Raw genomic sequence first — 17,578 nt, forward strand, 5'->3', positions numbered from 1 at the left:
TACATGGAAACGTGCAAAGCAGTATATGGAATTAAGTAATACCAAGGTATCTACCCTTTTTGAGAGAGTAAGGTCCCCTTTAATCTTGGGTATCAAGAGGAACTCTTCATTATCCTTGGGAAAGGTCCATCCATGTTCACATCAATGTTGCCTGTGAATTCTACTTTACCTCAGTAGAGTACGTCACAGTTTATAAAGCACTTGTGCATTAATCATATAAAATGAAGTCCCTTTCTGTTCAGGCTGCTTCTATACAAGAACAGAGTATTATTTGCAGATAATGTGCTTCACTGAGCCTGCACTGAATTGTTCACGCAACAGCTGTAAATCAAGATTGACTTTTTGAACCTAACTTTGCATAATTCAACAAGCTACTGAACATCTTCTGCCTAAGCAGGCTCATGACTTAGAGGAATCGGCAAAGCTAAATAACTACCCAATGCTGCCTCAAAACGATTAAATAACAAAAGGTTTCGCATTAACAAATCAGGAATGAGTCACTTACTGTCTGATTCTTCACTGATCAAGAAGTGACAGAGAAGGTGCCATTTACAAAAAGAAATGTCATAAAATGATTGAATTGTGAATTTCTTCTAGTCTCCAATAACAAGAAAATGACCATAAAAGGAGGTTGTAGATGGGGAAAGATAAGTGCTATTAAATACTAGTCTGTCAAGAGACAAATCTATCGTTGTCTTGATGGTAGAGTTAGTCTGAGCTCAGAAGAAGTAATCAGTTCTGTAGCTAATGAGTATACTGCTCTTAATAATTGCATTATAGTGAGGACTAAGCTGGATAAATCAGAAACCCTGTTATGTCAATACATAGTTAACAGGTGCTTCAAGACGGCACAACAATAAAACTTCATTATTGTGCTGAAACTTTTACTTCCTTTCCTTCTGCAGTACAATTATTTAGAAAGATGGTGACCAGCTCCTCCACCAGCCCATTTCCTTTAGTAGCTCGTTTCTTTTATCTTTTTCCACCAATATCACCCTCCTTCCCTTGTGGCATGGTCTTGAGCAGCATTAGACCTGCTGTTAAAGTCTTTTTCTCCAGATCCACCTGCCCCAGGAATTGACCTATCGTCAGGCAGCCTGTACCTGAAAACTCTCAATGTTTACACCACTCATGCCAGCAAATGATAATGATGACAGGGAGGAGGAGGACAGCTGAGTTACTTTATACCACATGTCAGACAGTTTTTTTCAAATATTTGTCACAAAAACCATATAGGCAGCAATACCATTATTACCTTTTTTCCAAGGAGGATGGTGAGATTTGGAAGACTTAAGAAACTTGCTTAGAATCACACAAAGTGGCACAGAAAGGGCTTAAACTGTGCTATACAACTCAGTGCACTTAATCATCACATTAATGATTTACATTACTAGTAAAGTTTTTAAGTCATAGGAGATCAGAATTACTATGATATCACTATAAGCCTACTCCAGTGAGTAAGCAATCATATGGGGCTGGATGGTAAACTCTGCCCTATGGTTTCCACAAAGCTTAATTATCTAGTATTATTATTTCATATGAATGTGTTTTATATCTTCAAATATGCTCTAAACTCATAAATGACAATGGCTATGTTCATATAAGTTAAATTTGTTCTTTAGTGCCAAACACAGTGTTATCCATGAGAATGATCAATATACAATGATTGAATGAATTCTAAATTGTGTGATCTCAAAATAATCTTTTAGGCCTTTAAAGGGTATAATCACCTAAAATCTAAAAAACAGAAATGCAATTTTTTTGGGGAGAGGGAGATAAACAAAGAGAAAAGTGATAATGATCCAAGAAGGATGGGGTGGGGGATAAGTGGTGGGATGCTACGCTTAAGTAGAGCTCAGAAAGGCAAGCAGATGGAAAGTAGAGCAACCCCTGATGAGATGAAAGGATGAGAGTCCTAGATTGCGGATGCATAAGGGACACACTTTTCTTCCTTATTATGTTCTAGGAATGTTCCAAATGTTTCTGTGGGGACAAAGAAGAGAGACGATCAGGAATTTTCCTGGCCTAAGACATACTAGAATGAAGACATGTTACTAATCCCTAAAAAAGGATGCCACTGGCAGGAGTAAAAGAAAGTAACACTTCTTTTCTTTTTTATAAGTTCTATTTATTTATTTGAGAGAGAGAGAGAGAGAGAGAGAGAGAGAGAGAGAGAGAGAGAAAGAACACATGAGCAGGGCAGAGACAGAAGCAGCTTCCCTGCTGAGTAGAAAGCCTGATGTGGAGCCTGATCCCAAGAACCCTGGGATCACGACCTGAGACAAAAGCAGCTGCTTAACCAACTGAGCCACCCAAGCGCCCCAAAAGTAATCCTTATTAATTGAGTACAGTGTTCAGGTCATTCTTACCTCATTCCTATTACCTATATTCCCATTTAACTTATTCTGTCTTGCATATCTCTTCTCAGTGAACGTTCCTACCATGGACCAAATAGTTCAAACCAAAACCCATGCAAGGGGACATCTTCCATTCTTCCCTTTTCCCTCAGCCCCTATATCTAACCCTCAGCAAATCTTTTGACTCGGTCTTCAAAACACATCCCGACTCCATCTACTACAGTCGCTTTCCATTTCCGCTCTATTTCCCTAGTTGAAATCACCATCACCTCTTGTCTGGATTAGTAAAGTCCCCACCTCCGCTACTTAGCTTCTTGCTTCTATTCTTGTCTCTTCCTGTCATAGCCTTACACATACCAGCCTCATGATCATTACACATATCAATCAGACCACATCCTTCTCTTACTTCAAACACTCTAGAGGCTTCTTATCTCACTGAACTAAAGTCCAAGCTCTGCCATGGCTCCCTGGCTTTACATGGCCTTACCCTACCTCTTTCTCTGGGTTCATCTTCTACTCTTGTCCACTTCATAGCCCACAAAAGGACCATTCTTTCCTTTTGTCATATGTGCTAGCTCATTAACCCTTTAAAGTCTTACCTTTACTTCTCCCTTAAATCAACTCCGTATCTTCATAGTACTCCAGTTGCTCAGTCTGGGCCATCTACTCTGACTACCTAAACCCTCAAACATGGTTACTCTACTGAATCCAGTCAATGGATGTCACTACATCTTCTATTTTCTTCATAGATCCTACCATTGTCATTTATTTATTTGTTTGTGCATTGTCTTTGTGTCCTGTTTCTGGCCCCTACCTGCTTAAACCACAGTTCATATAGACTCAGGGGAGTAGGAACTCTAATTTATCCACATTGTCTAGAACAACACTGGTTACATAGTAAGTCTTGATAACTATTTCCGGAATGAATGAATAGATGAATGAATCACATGAATAGTCTTATGTGCTTAAGCTCCTTGTGAAATGCTAGGTAAGAATTTACTTTTGGAGTGTGTGGAATATGGTTTTTACTTCCTCAGATGATATAAGAGAAAATATTTGATATTTTTGCCTTCGCAAAGAAAAGAGGGCATGTCACCTACATCTCCCTTATACATACACTTTCAAAACTGTGGTTTCCCTCTATGGGAATCTAACCTCAGAATTATAATGCAAGGATAAAAGAGATAATTGAAAGAATAGCATAAAAAACTCCATGTTGCCTTGCTGGAGAATGCAATAGAATTTTCTAGCATGATATAGTACTACACATGCCCTCAGTAATAAGGAGAACCTGCGAAAATGTTATTTCATAATATTACATCAGGGAAGAGCTCTAACTCTCTTCAGTTTTGCCACAGGGTTTTTAAGATTGCTGTTACTGTGCTTACTTGAAACATAATCACAAACAAGAAGTGTGTGGAAACGACAGCTATATTAACTTTATCATGTATAGTTAAGTATTCAGCACACTTGAAAGCAGCGCTCCTTCATTTTCATAGCACGCTACATAGAGAAATAGACTTGGCAGAAGGGCCTGGTGAAGATGTAGCTGCACTCAAGTCCAATAGTATGGCCAGATGTCCACAGGCTGGTGGGGCGGTAATGGGGCACTCATCAAACACTGGCGTCTCTTGCTCACACCTCGCAGAACAGAGATGAAATATCTAGAAACGCTCAAGGTACAAAACCCAAGGGAGGAAGTAGTTAAGACTATGACGTTTGTCTTTGCAGACTTTCTACCTCCTTTAAAGGAACTCCCACCTACCTCTCTCCATAGTTTCAGACACTTTTCTGTGAATAGAATAGATACACAATGGAGGATTAATTTTCCTTTGATATTAGAAGTGAGAAATCATATGATTCTTTGTAGTAAGTATGTACTTTTAAAAAAACAGGACACATAACGATTTTTAGGGTTGTCAGCCTTGCTCTATACTTGTCCACTTTGATAAAAGTTTCAGGCTCTAGGACTTTGTGTTCAGATGTTTTCAGGCTTTCTTCATAGTTTTTTTTAAAGATTTTATTTATTTATTCATGACAGACACAGAGAGAGAGAGAGAGAAGACAGAGACACAGGCAGAAGGAGAAGCAGGCTCCATGCAGGGAGCCCAATGTGGAACCCAATCCCGGGACTCCAGGATCACACCCTGGGCTGAAAGACAGAAACTTAACTGCTGAGCCACCCAGGCGTCCCTTAATCTTTCTTCAAATCTCATTCCATGGATAAGGCCTTTGGGCTTTAACTACTTATAGGGCTCTCCTTGGCCCCTGGCTCTTTTTCTATAAAGAGAAAGTACACTTTCTCTTTTTCTTCAGATTTCTGTTCCTAATAAATAATGAAAATAAGCACAAAAAGCAAAAACAGTAAGAACTGGCATTTTTGATAAAGATCCCCTCTCAGGATGTAAATGTTATTAAGAAAAGTGGACCAGGGCACCTGGGGGGCTCAGTCAGTTAAGTGTCTGACTATTGGTTTTGGCTCAAGTCATGATCCCAGGGCCCCGAGTTCGAGTTCCACATGCAGCTCTAGGCTGGGCAGCAGCCTGCTCCCTCTGCTCCTACCATTGCCTCTCCCTCCACATGCATGCTATTTAGGAGGAGGAGGAGAGAAGAAGGAGGAGGAGGAGGAAGGAGGAGGAGGAGGAGGAGGAGGAGGGGGAGGAGGAGAAGGAGGAAAAGAAGGAGGAGGAAGGGGAGAAGAAGAAGGAGAAGAAGAAAAATAAGAAGAAAAATCAGAAGAAGAAAAAAAAAAGAAGAAGAGGAGGAAGAGGAAGAAAGAGGAGTGGAGCACTGGGCTCATGTTCACCTAGTCTACAGCAGGGGTGTGAGGAGACACGCAGTTCAAGACTCCAGTACCAAGACTTTCCACATTTGAGGATAGGTTCAGAGCACTCTAAATTCTAGAAGTGACTTACAGCTCTGAGACATAATGGCAAGAGTCTCTGTGGAATGATTCTAGTCCTTCTTGCCCAGGTGTTATGCAACTGCTCATATTGGACCATATTCGGCTTGACAAGATGGCAATATCATTTGGTTTCATCTCCTACACATGGGGGGTGAGAACAAGAAGACGTTGACTTTACAAAGCCAGTGCAGCTGGGCTCATACTACTAGTCGGTCATTTGCGGAAGTACAAAAGCCACTTTGTACTTTATCCCATGTCCCAGTAGAAGAGAGAAGGGACTTTTTATGCTCTCACAGAACCTCAGTCTCCGGACCCTCCACTGCTGAGTCTTGTCTAAGTTTCACCTGTGCCCACAAAAATGCATTCAGAGCCCCTGCTGGCTTCTACAGGAAAGCCGCAGACACCAAGCATTTGAATTTAGAGGCTCATTGGAGAACTTGGGATTCTACTGAGTGGCCTCTTGTCCCCTGAGTAGCCCCTTTCTCCCTCCCCTCTTCCTGCTCCTCACATTCCCTGGTCTGTCCTCACTCCCTGGTCTGTCCCCTTCGCTTTGCTTTTGCACATTGTTTCAGCTCCTCCTGGCTCCTGATCCCCCAGCTTCCATGTTATCATCTATTAGGTAGATGGCAAAACAACTGAGGAGGATCTATCCTCTTTACAATGCAGTCCAGGTTATCAACACATGACTCAACACACATTTATGGCCTACCAACTTACTGATGTGCGGTCAGCATCATGCTAGGTGCTGGAGGGGGTATAAAACAATGGGCCCACAATGCCTCCTGGCTGAGGAATTGTACAGCCAGGTAGGGCAGACATTTCAAAATAAAAAGTTTACTGCAAAGGAATAAGGATACATACTATGTGGCGGCATTTTCTGAGCCAAATGGACTTGGAAACCATAAGACAGGAATCACATATTCTTACTAAAAATACGCCTCTAGGGATCCCTGGGTGGCGCAGCGGTTTAGCGCCTGCCTTTGGCCCAGGGCGCGATCCTGGAGACCCGGGATCGAATCCCATGTCGGGCTCTCGGTGCATGGAGCCTGCTTCTCCCTCTGCCTGTGTCTCTGCCTCTCTCTCTCTCTCTCTGTGACTATCATAAATAAAAATAAAAATTTAAAAAAAAATACGCCTCTAATAAATACTTTTCTATAAATGGAACAACAAAAATATCCAAATAGTCCCTTTAAAACTAGTTCCTGTATATGTGCCAATTGCGGCTTACACTTTTGGATAAAGTAAACATTGATAGAGTCTTGATGAAAAAGAAAATGGATTTTTTTCCTAATGGTCACCTAAGAGGAGGACTATCCTTAAAATATAATGTTCAGTTCCTCCTAGAAGATGAGCTGGCAGCGGGTGAGATAAAGCAGAGGCCAGAATGCTAGATTATTTTCTATGCAAATCACTTTCCTTAAAACTATCGGGAAGTCTAGATATACCACTAAAAGTTAAGCTTCCAATAGTCCAGATTCTGCTGACAGCAGAGGAGATCACCTCACCACTTCCCTCATAAACATACAAATGACAGGCAGAGAGCGAAGCTTACCTTACTAGATCCCCTGAAGAAAAAATGCTGAATCCAAGGGATGGAGGAAAGTTTAGAGGTGGTTTTCAACCCTGGTTCCACATGAAAGTCACCTAGGGAGCTTCTTTAGTGCTGGATTCTAGGGCATTACCTCCATCAATTCAGATTTAATTGGCCTGGCAGGGAACCCAGACATTGTTTTCTTAAGTGTCCCAGGCAAGCTTTTAAGAATGACAGATTCCTGAGCTCCATTCCTAGTTGTTTCCAAGTCAGTTGATTTGAAGTGATTTCTAGGAATCTGTGTTTTAAAAGGTGTCCCAAGATCTTCCCTGTTTGGCCAGGTTTTAAAAACCACGGACCTAATGCACAATTGCAGAAAGCAGAGGCAGTTGGTTCCAAAAATCATAAAGCTAGAGCAAAAGGGTCTGAAAATAATGTATGTATGTGCTGAGACTCCTTGCGCTGTGGGACAAAGGGCCCCGAAGACTTAATGATTTCTGGGCTACCTGGAAAGTAGTGCTGACAACACTATAAAGCAGTGATCAAACCTCCACTTCTTGAATCCTTCCTCCTAAAAGGTAGACCAAAGAACTTCCACTTTGCTCCCATTTAAGGGAAGACAAATACATCTACCCCTAAGAAAGCACACCCACATTAAGCAGCCATATAATCAGGCTTTAGGGCAACAGCTCAGTAGTTAACTTTAAGTAAAATGCAGGCATCTCACTGTACTCATTATACCAACAATAGAAGGATCCAGTAGGCTGTTAGAAAAAGTTACCATGTGACACACCAAAGCACAAGTGCAGCAAAAGAGATCTTACACAGAAAAGACCACTAGGAGTTTCAACACAGACACAAAACAGAGGGGAACCCTCTGCTGAATCTTGTTGCAAGGTGAAACAGATCTTGACATTATAAACTCACACGGACAAAACAGTAGCATTAAGGCCACCATTCGCCTAAATTCCCCACATCTGGAAATAAAGATCTAATTTCAGAAATTTCATATCCAGGTAACCCTTAAAAAAGATAAAAATAAAAAATATTTAATGCAATAACACAGACAAGTAGAAGTAAAATTTCAGATATGCACAGCTTGTGGTTATTCATTAGAAATCACAGAGAATCTCAGAAATAAGACCCAACCACTTATCCACCCACCCAACGAAACAAAGGACAGCGGCAGTGAAATTTAGATTTCCAATGAGTAACATCTGATGAGGCCAGACTACGAGTTCTAGTTCATTAGCAGCTAGCTGTGTAAGCTTGGGCAGTCGCAGAACTTCTCAGGCCTCAGAGTCCTTATCGATGACATGAATGAACTGAACTCCATCTCCAAAGTTCAGACGCACAGATGCAAACGTATATTCCCGTCTTTTAGTAAACTAGTAACTGAACGAAAACAACAAGTATCCTTAGATGCGCTGGCCCACTCAGGAGGCCTCTTCTAAAGGAGACTGACCTCCTGGAACAACTTGCGGATCTGGAGATGCCTCAGGTGTCGTGAGAAAGAAAAAGTGCAAGATTATGTTTCAATTACTAGATGGCTTAGGGGGAAAAATGAAAGAATTTAGAAAGTCTTTATGACTAATACACTTCTGAGTGGTGTTTTAATAATTACCACATCACAGGCTGACAGTGTGCTGCATGGAGGAAGCTGGTCTGATAAGATGCTTTGGGGACCCATCATCGCTGTTGACACTCGTCCAGCTTGACAGAGGAAATCGCTTCTCTGGAGAGTTATGTTCAGCATAATCAGTGGCAATACTGCCTTTAAAATGGAAATCAGAACCTAAAGTAACACCACCCTTTTAGGTTAAATGCATCTCTCAAAGGAGTGGTTTGTGCATTTCTCATCTCCAGCATAAGTAAAACATTTCATTTTACCCAGCAACCTACTGGGAGAAACATCCCATTTTCAGGGATATTCTGTTGATGACAGTATTATAGCTACACAGTATATCAACTGAAGCACCACAAGACGACTTGCCTCACAAGCTACCTTGCTTAGCATAATTCCTTTTTAAATCTTCATTTATTTGCAGCTATTGTGACTGTCTAGAAAAACTTACTGAGGATCTCAAACATCTTTCTTATTCTTTGGTGGTCTTTTGAATAAACAGTGCCTTATAAACCTTTTGCTTAACACAAGCAAAAAAGAGATTTGTTCAGTTGGGATGAAGTAATACTTTGAAATTCTTATAATTACATTAATGCACTTAAAAATATAGTCAATGTTGAATTTACAGTTCGTACTTCTATTTAGAGAATAAAGCAGGACACGCTGTTGCATGGGAAACAAGCGGTTTGAACCTGTGAATAATTTAAATAAATCACAATTTGGTTTATTTACTGCATTCATACCCAGCAGGCTTAATTTAAACACCTTTATGCTTTTAAAGTTTTTCCTGCATGTCTTCCCTATTGAGAAGGTGAAATCTAAATCTTAAGAGTGTTCCTTCACAGATTCAATGCATAATAAAACACAAAGGAAAATCATGAATGCAATTCAATAACTGAATGCATCTGCAAGTTTCTTAGGGTCTGACAGTATGGTAACAAATTCTAATTCATTAGGCTTTTTTGTTCCTTCTCCTTCACAGAATTATGGGTGTACTGTTGAGCTCAAGTTTTTGTTAAAACAGCATAGCTCTCCTTTAGTAATTTAAAAAAAAAATTGTAACTTGGTTAAAAGACTTAAGGATAAGCTCAAAAACACCACAAGTGAATATTAAATCTGTTTTATCAGTCTCGTTGTGATGTTCAGAATCTGCTGGTAATTTAATAAGTTTTTAAAACCAGTGGGTTGCTCTGGATTATTTTCGTGGCTTATATAACAAATTCTATTTGCAAAGTATAAATTCACCATTTACTTTCATCGATGGGTTGCATTTCATTCAAGAGTTAAGTTTCTTGCAATGAATATTAACACAACGTGGGAAGATCTTACAATTTTCCAACTGACTAGGAATCTTTGACATCCAAATGCTGAACTTAAATTGTAGAATAACTCATTAGGAAATATGCAATAGCAGTGTCAAGATTTACAACAAATACACTGGAAGCATTTTAAAAATTAATATTAAGCTGCTATGCTTGGCTTAATTAACTTTCTTCTTCATTTACAAAGCATATCTGTCTGGTTTTATGAACTCGGTCTCCAGTCCCCTTTCTTACAAACCTGTTTAATTAAAGTTTAACAGCTGTGTATGCTTTAGAAACAGCAGAATGGTTTTTCTCCCTTGAAATACTTAATCCGTTCTTAAAGTATGATCCTTCTGAATATATATTTAAAAGGCAATGGACAAGGAATAATCTACCAACAGAAAAACACTCGCAGCTTAGGCATCAGCACTATGTATTCAGTTTGTAGGCAGAATAGTAATTTATAAACTAGGAAATCCAAGGCCACATGGGGCATGAGCAGATTTTTATTCTCAAAAAAAAAAAAAAAAGATAGGTACATAAAACAACAAATAAGTAAATAGAAAAATAAACAGAATACTTAAAAATACAAAACTTTGCGGGTTTTGGATGCTACCATACACATCCAATACCCAAGGAGTACGACGAACGAGGTAACACCAGATATTCTGGTCAGTGTTACCACTTCATCATCAACATTAAATTATTTATTAAATAAATATCTACAAGTACATATGTGTGTATATATAACATATGTTGACATACACACAACATAATATTTCTGAAATGATGAAAATAATCGAAGAGCAAATGGGTGTGATGAAACGTTGAAAGGTACAGTAACAATACGGAATTAATTCCAATATCAGTAGCTAATGCATATGATTTCATGCTTATGCCAATCCCAACTATCCTCCAGGTGCTCTGTCCACCAGCACCCACCTGCCCACTGTGCAGGGAGGTATTTTTATGCTCTTCTGGTTGTTAGGTCCTTGTAAAGAGTCTCTGACTTAACCTCATCGCCCCTCCCAACACTGCACTCCATTTGTGGTCCACATTCAATTAATGTGTGTGAAATAAGCACACTGATGCAAGAACAAAACCAACTTATTTTCAAGAGAAGAACTCCGAAAGAGGCTTCAGTAGAGCAAACTATTGTTCAACCTGTTTGCCTCCCATCCCTGAGGGAGAGTTGTACAGACCCACCATATTGATAGCAGGTGGTGCCATGTGACTGGTTTTGGCCAAGGACACAGGAGTAGAAATAGAAGCCTCAAGATCCATCTCATGGTTCTATCATGCTTCCTTTTCCATCTCCCCTATGACTATTAAAACCTGTCATCCTGAATCCCTAAGGGAACAAAACATGGAACAGTGTTTCAGGCAGCCTATGGTAAACCTATAATAGAGTGAGAAGCAAGCCTCTACTACAATAAACCACTGAGATTTGGGGGTCATTTGTTATCACGGGATAAGTCTAGACTGACTGACAGAGCACCCATTTAAGCCTTCTCAATAAGAAACAAGCATATTCTCATCCCCTTTGCTTTGCAGGAACAATCCCTACAGCATTTATGCTGCTGGAGAGAGCAAAGAAAGACAGATGGCTGAGACTCATGTTCTTTAGCGCTTGCTTTCCTTAACCTTCAGCAACATTGAAAACGTTCAGCAAATTAGAGAGTTTACATTTTTAAAGATAAGGAGTTGGGACTGATACTAATTGGACTAAGCTGAAATATTTCCAGAATAAACAAAATCATTTCACAGAGTGATATTCAGGATTGATGTTTTATAAATACTGCACAGGGCTTTCTGCAGTCATTTAATTTGACAAATACTTATTAGGCACACCCTCAATATGCTAAATTTTGTAAGATGGGACTGTGCTAGATGCCAAGCCCCAGAAGTGAGTCACTGCCCTTGATTCAAATTGGACACCAGCAGAAAGATGCATGTACGACTGGCTCTAATACAATTAGGTGCATTTTATACCTGTAGGATCAATACAGTACTTTGGAAACAGAGAAGAGGACAATCATTTCTGTCAGCGTAAGGCTGCAGGATTCTGCTAGATGGGTGGGGGAGGGTGAAGCATCTGCCATGCACAGGATGAAACATGAGCATGGATAGAGAAGTATGAAAGCAGTTTTTAAACTGTAAGAATATAGCTGTAGCACTGTGTGTGAGAGAGAAAGAGAGAGAGAAAGAGAGGGCACATGTGCACACACACACACGTGCGCCCACACGGGCACATGGGTGTAGGAAGAGTGGGTAGGGGAAGGAGATGAAAGCGAAAAACCACCCACCGTGAGTGGTAAATGTTATGAAAGAGGAAGCTAGTATTCAATAGGAGCACAAAAGGGATGTAATCCCAACCATAGAAGGTTTTAAAAAGAGATGCCAGAATGGAATCTTTGGCTTACACACACATCTACACATAAGTGTGCATATATCTCTACACATAATATGTGTTTGTATGTGTGTCTGTATGAGACAGAGAGACAGAGAGAAATGTTAGAAACACAATCCAACAGTATTAAAGGATATACTGTAAAATTCCCCTCACACTCCTGCCCCCTCAAGCCTTCCAGTTCTCTTCTCTAAAAGTGGAAGTTACACATTACTAGTAATTACTGAGCAATTTAGAGAAACTGAGTATGAATGCCTAGAAAAATGACAGGGGTGGAAGTGGTGTTCAGGATCTGATATCAGGATTGGAGAGTTTACCCGTGTACGGAAACTACGTGTACTACATACACATCTATGTGTGTACGTATAGATCTATCCTTTTTTGTTGATCGTCCTGAGTCTCTATTTTATGAACACATCACAATGTCCTTACCTGTACGGATGTCCATTGAGGGTTCAATCTTTTGCTATTATAAACAGCCCTGCAAGTAACTCCCTTGTACACACTCCTCTGCACTCACGTGCAGGTCTGTGTACCAGATAAATTCCTAGAAATGCAATTAATGAGCGGGAGTTAGCCAGGCAAAAGCAAAACAAAGGAACTGGACAAAAGAAAGTGAGGGTGCTTCCTGTAAAGGCAAAGGTATGTGAGAAGATGTGGAACTGCCGAGAAACTACAAACCATCACTCCCCTTGGCTAGAACACAGGGGGAGACTGCAGCTTGAGAGACACAGAGGTGGACCAGGGGGGATCTTTATAAACCGGGTTCGTGGAAGGCATAAAGGATTAACACTTTATTTTTTTTATTTTTTTATTATTATTATTATTTTTTAGGATTAACACTTTAAAAAACATCATTCTCGTGGGAGTGTGGAAGATGAACTGGCAAGGGAATGAAAGGGAAATCAGTTAGGAGACAGACACGGTAATCCAGAGAGGAAATCATGAAGGCCGAGTAGCCCATCTTCCCTGACACTATTAGAGCAAGTCCTCCCAGGCTCGTCTCTCAAGCTCTCTCCTCTGGGGAGACTTCCAAGACCCACGTCTCATGGTAAAGCAGCAGCCCTAGGGAGTGAGCCAGGGATAGGATCCATCTCTCTACTCTGGAATGAGAAAAAAATCCTCCCTGGTACTAATCCTTCTACAAAAATTTGTGTACTGACTGCCTCCCTCTTTTCTATAGAATAAATATCATAGAATTGAGGAGCTGAAAAACATGTCCCAAATCACTTAGTCCAGAAGTCCTTAAATTTGTGAGATGCTTTCCATTTTCCTAAAAGCATGACATAACAGGGAGGTCAGAGATTATGAGGAAAGTAAGGGCCAGCTCCTTAGAAAAAGATTATCATGGTTTGGTGGTCAGGATCTGACACCTCGTTAAAGCTGCAAAGGGAACAGGGGGTCATGACACTACTGTGTTTTTTCCACGTCCAAAATTCCCAACCCAAATCCCAGCACTGGAAGTTTAAACTTACCCGGGTGGCATTAGAGCCAACTTGAAGAAAACATCATTTCATACCTGAGTAGACCAAAAGTGAAACTGAAAGTTTCAGTGAAACTTTCAGATAAGTTGCATATGCATATCCTCTTGATTTCCTTCACTTCATTGGCAAGGAAGTTGTAAGTTTTAATTTTAACAAATCATTATTTTTTAAAAGTCATTTGAGAATACTAGAGCTCAGATGCATAAAGTTAGGAGTCACTTCAATTTCCATCAGGCAGTAAGCATTCTCTTGATTTTAATGATAGTCGTATGAGACTTAGAGTTCAGGCTTGATTTACATAATCCCCCAAAGTCGGCCCCAGAAATCCATTTAAGGTCACCTTACTTTCCCATACACATACCAAATTCTAATCTGTTCATTCATTTCCCCTTCTATTATCATACTCCTTGCTCTTGTAAAGCTTACTGCTTATTATACTTTCATCTCAAATAGAAAATCTTTCAGGTTGGCTTTCCGTCCTACTAAACTCCATTCCAGTATGTATTACTTGCTCCTCTTCATGTTATAGTCACAGATTAAATAGTCATTTACTTTTTGATATATGTAAAATTGGAATCCAAACTGCAGAAATGTTCCTTGGAAGCATCAATACACCTTGAGGTGTAGCAGTGTGGGATACAGCGTTTATCACTGCCTGCTCTGAGCTGCATATTAAAACCAGGTATCGCATAATGGGCAGGGAGTAGAATTTATTTTTGTAATAAGCAAAGTAGAAAATCTCCTTAGTTCCCAAGTGTCCAGTCACAGAAGCCCAAAGTTAATGACTTGCTATTCATCATACCCCAGATATACAACTTTCATCACGTAATCGACTCTTCTGAAAGGAAAGATCAACAACTGTCAGCTCCCTTAATAATGAAAAAAAAATTAATTATTTTCACTCAGATTCTCCTTTGAGTTGAGGATGATCAATTTCAAAGTCTTATTAGTTCTGCTAGTGTGAACCATTCAGATTCTTGGGATAAAAAAAAAAGAAAAACTAGGGAGGCACTCTTCTTCTAAATGAACAATTTATGATTAACATTTCTGTCAACGAACATTTTCCAATTTTATTAAAACTGCAAACATAGACTTTAGTTTCCCAATTGACACTTTAAATATGGGAATGATTACTGCCTGTGCCTGAGATGCTATTATGTATAAAGATACCCCTTATTATAAGTTAGATAACATTTGAACATTTTCCTTAACACAATGAATAAACTGAGGAACTAAAATAAATTATTTTATTTTTTAAAAAGATTTTATTATTTATTCCTGAGAGACACAGAAAGACAGAGAGAGAGAGAGAGAGAGAAAGAGAGAGGCAGAGACACAGGCAGAGGGAGAAGCAGGCTCCATGCAGGGAGCCCAACGTGGGACTCGATCCCAGGACTCCAGGATCAGGCCCCAGGGCTGAAGGTTGCGCTAAACCGCTGAGCCACTGGGCTATCCGAATAAATTACTTAATAAAAAAAAAAAAAAAAGAGGATCGCCTAGATTATTAGCTCCTTCTGCATGGCACTATCAGTTTAGTCCAGTACCGGCAAGATTGAGCTCAAATAACAGCCAGAAGGTAATTGGAGTTCTAATGCTGGGCTTATAAGAAGAGCTTAAATAGCCTGGGGTAGTATTCTGATACAGAATTTTCCCATCTGCAGGGCTATTCCTTTTGTATTAGGAAGAAACTATTTGGGCAATGAAATTTATTCTACTCTTTTATGAGCATTGTGGCTGCTCACCAGTGAAGACACTCTGCAGCCTTCTTAAAGTATAATAGCTCTTCCCCATCCAGCTCAAGACAAATATCTTCACTGTCCAGGTGTATCTGTGCGGCTTCGAGCAATGCAGCAAAAATCTCACCTCGAGTAGCAGAGCTACTCCGCCTCAACCAACATATAACCAAAGAACCCATGGCTCTTAGCCGAATTCTTCCCTACTATTTAAACTGCTGGCCAGGACTAGAAAAAAGTTTAGTATTTTCTATTTATTTCTAAGGTTAAAGGAATGAGAGTAGATAATATATTCTATTTTTTAAATATTTTTTTAATTTAATTTAATTTTTTAAATATTCTATTTTTTTAAAATATTTATTTATTCACAGGAGACACAGAGGGAGAAGCAGGCTCCCTGCAGGGAGCCCGATACAGGACTCGATCCCAGGACCCCAGGATCACGCCCTGGGCTGAAGGCAGACGCTCAACCGCTGAGCCACTCAGGCGTCCCAAAAGTGATAATATAGACCAGGATTAGCAAACGAGGGCCGAGGGGCCAAATCTAGTCCAGGATCCGTTTTGTAATTAACGTTTTGTTGGAACACTCACTTTATATGTCATTTATAGTTGCTTTTATGCTACAGTATCAGGATTGAGTCGTTCTGTCAGAGACAGTATAGCCTGCAAAGCCAAAAATATTTACTATCTGACTGTTTACAAAAAAAGCATATTGACCCCTGCTATAAACATCAGGTAACTGTGCCTGAGGAACCAGTTCAAGATATCAAAGACACAGTAGCTAGCATTTGAGTACTTGCATTGTAAAAGTGTTTTTTTTCCAAGCTTCAGAATTTACAAAATATGGAACTATACCTTGATTGAATGGTACAATTAAATTGTTTTAACAACAACAAAAAATTGATAATCTAAAGTGGCCAAGGCATTCTGTTAAGATCTGGGGAAGCCAAATAGAAAATCAGTTAATAATACACTAAATATATTAGATGTATTTAAATGTATACATTAAACAATACATTTTAGTAGTGTGTTAAAAATTACAAAGAATTGGAGATATTTGGTCTTCAAAATAACCCTGATAATAGAGAGTTGTCTTGTTTTTTGTTTTTTGTTTTTTTCCCAAATCAGAGAGGTCAATGACTTTTCCAAGGCCACAAAGCTTTTAAGGAACAGCTAGAATTGAATCTATCATCTTACTCCAAGTGTAACGTTCCTTCTACTATATTGCACTACCCCCATTGCCCTTAGATACCTAAAAGCAGCTTTCATACAAAGAAAAAAAAGTTACAGAAATTTAATAGCATCCACAACTAACTTAATACCTTAAACACACCTGCTCCCCACATGAAATTGTTTCTCCAAACATTTTAAAAGAGGAACAGTGGTCAATGTTAAGTTTAAGCAAGGTTAACTAAAACTGCACAAAAATAGAAGAGCTATCTGTTCCTTAATTATTAAGTAATTATTCAGGTTGAAATATTCTTAAATCTTTCTGGCATGCTTCTTAAGCTTAGTTAAAAAGGTATTTTAAGACAATCTTTTTAGCTTCCTACTAAGATAATTATACTTATATGCCTTTTCCAAATATTTGACAGACTTACATTACTGTGAGCAGAGGAAAAAAATAAAAATCAATATTTAGTTCAAAGAAATGTACAAAAGTCAGCATTTTTCTATATTTTTACTTGGAGGTCACAACTTCAAAAAGTTATACTACTAAGAAACATGATTAAGCCAGCAGCGAAGAGGGGTAACAGACTAATGCGCTAGCTGGCCCCCGGAGTGATGTGCTTCGTGCTAGGAAATAGCAGACTGCACAAGAGCACTTCACATGATCTGTCTGCCCTGGGGGAGGTGAGGGGACTCACGGCAGAATTGGGGAGTAGAGTCCCCAAAGCCAGCCCAAGAAGGGAGAAAAACAACTTAGTGGAAAGCATTCAAGTTAGAAACTGACCACTATATTTTGGAGAGCAGCGAGGAAATGTTGACAAGGATGGAGTCAGATCAGAGCATCCTGCTAGGCAACCAGCTGCAGAACATTTTTCCTAATTAAGCTAAGCCAATGGGTTTCCTACCTGAAGCACCCTGGTCATTTTAGTCCAGGCACTACCTGGAGAGAACACGATGGTTCTAATGCTTTTAAGATTTTTTATTTATTCATTTGAGAGAGAGAGCAAGAGCACAATCACCGGGACGGTCAGAGGGAGAGGGAGAAACAGACCCTCAGTTG

The 17,578-nt window shown here is 39.6% G+C and overlaps 1 protein-coding gene across 2 annotated transcripts in view; it reads right to left on the minus strand.

The window, feature by feature from the left end:
* IMMP2L (inner mitochondrial membrane peptidase subunit 2) overlaps positions 1 to 17,578 on the minus strand; it is an 848,215-nt gene that overhangs the window by 247,776 nt on the left and 582,861 nt on the right. The window lies entirely within an intron of this gene.

This window comes from Vulpes lagopus, chromosome 13, assembly GCF_018345385.1.
Source record: "Vulpes lagopus strain Blue_001 chromosome 13, ASM1834538v1, whole genome shotgun sequence".
Lineage (NCBI taxonomy): Eukaryota > Metazoa > Chordata > Mammalia > Carnivora > Canidae > Vulpes > Vulpes lagopus.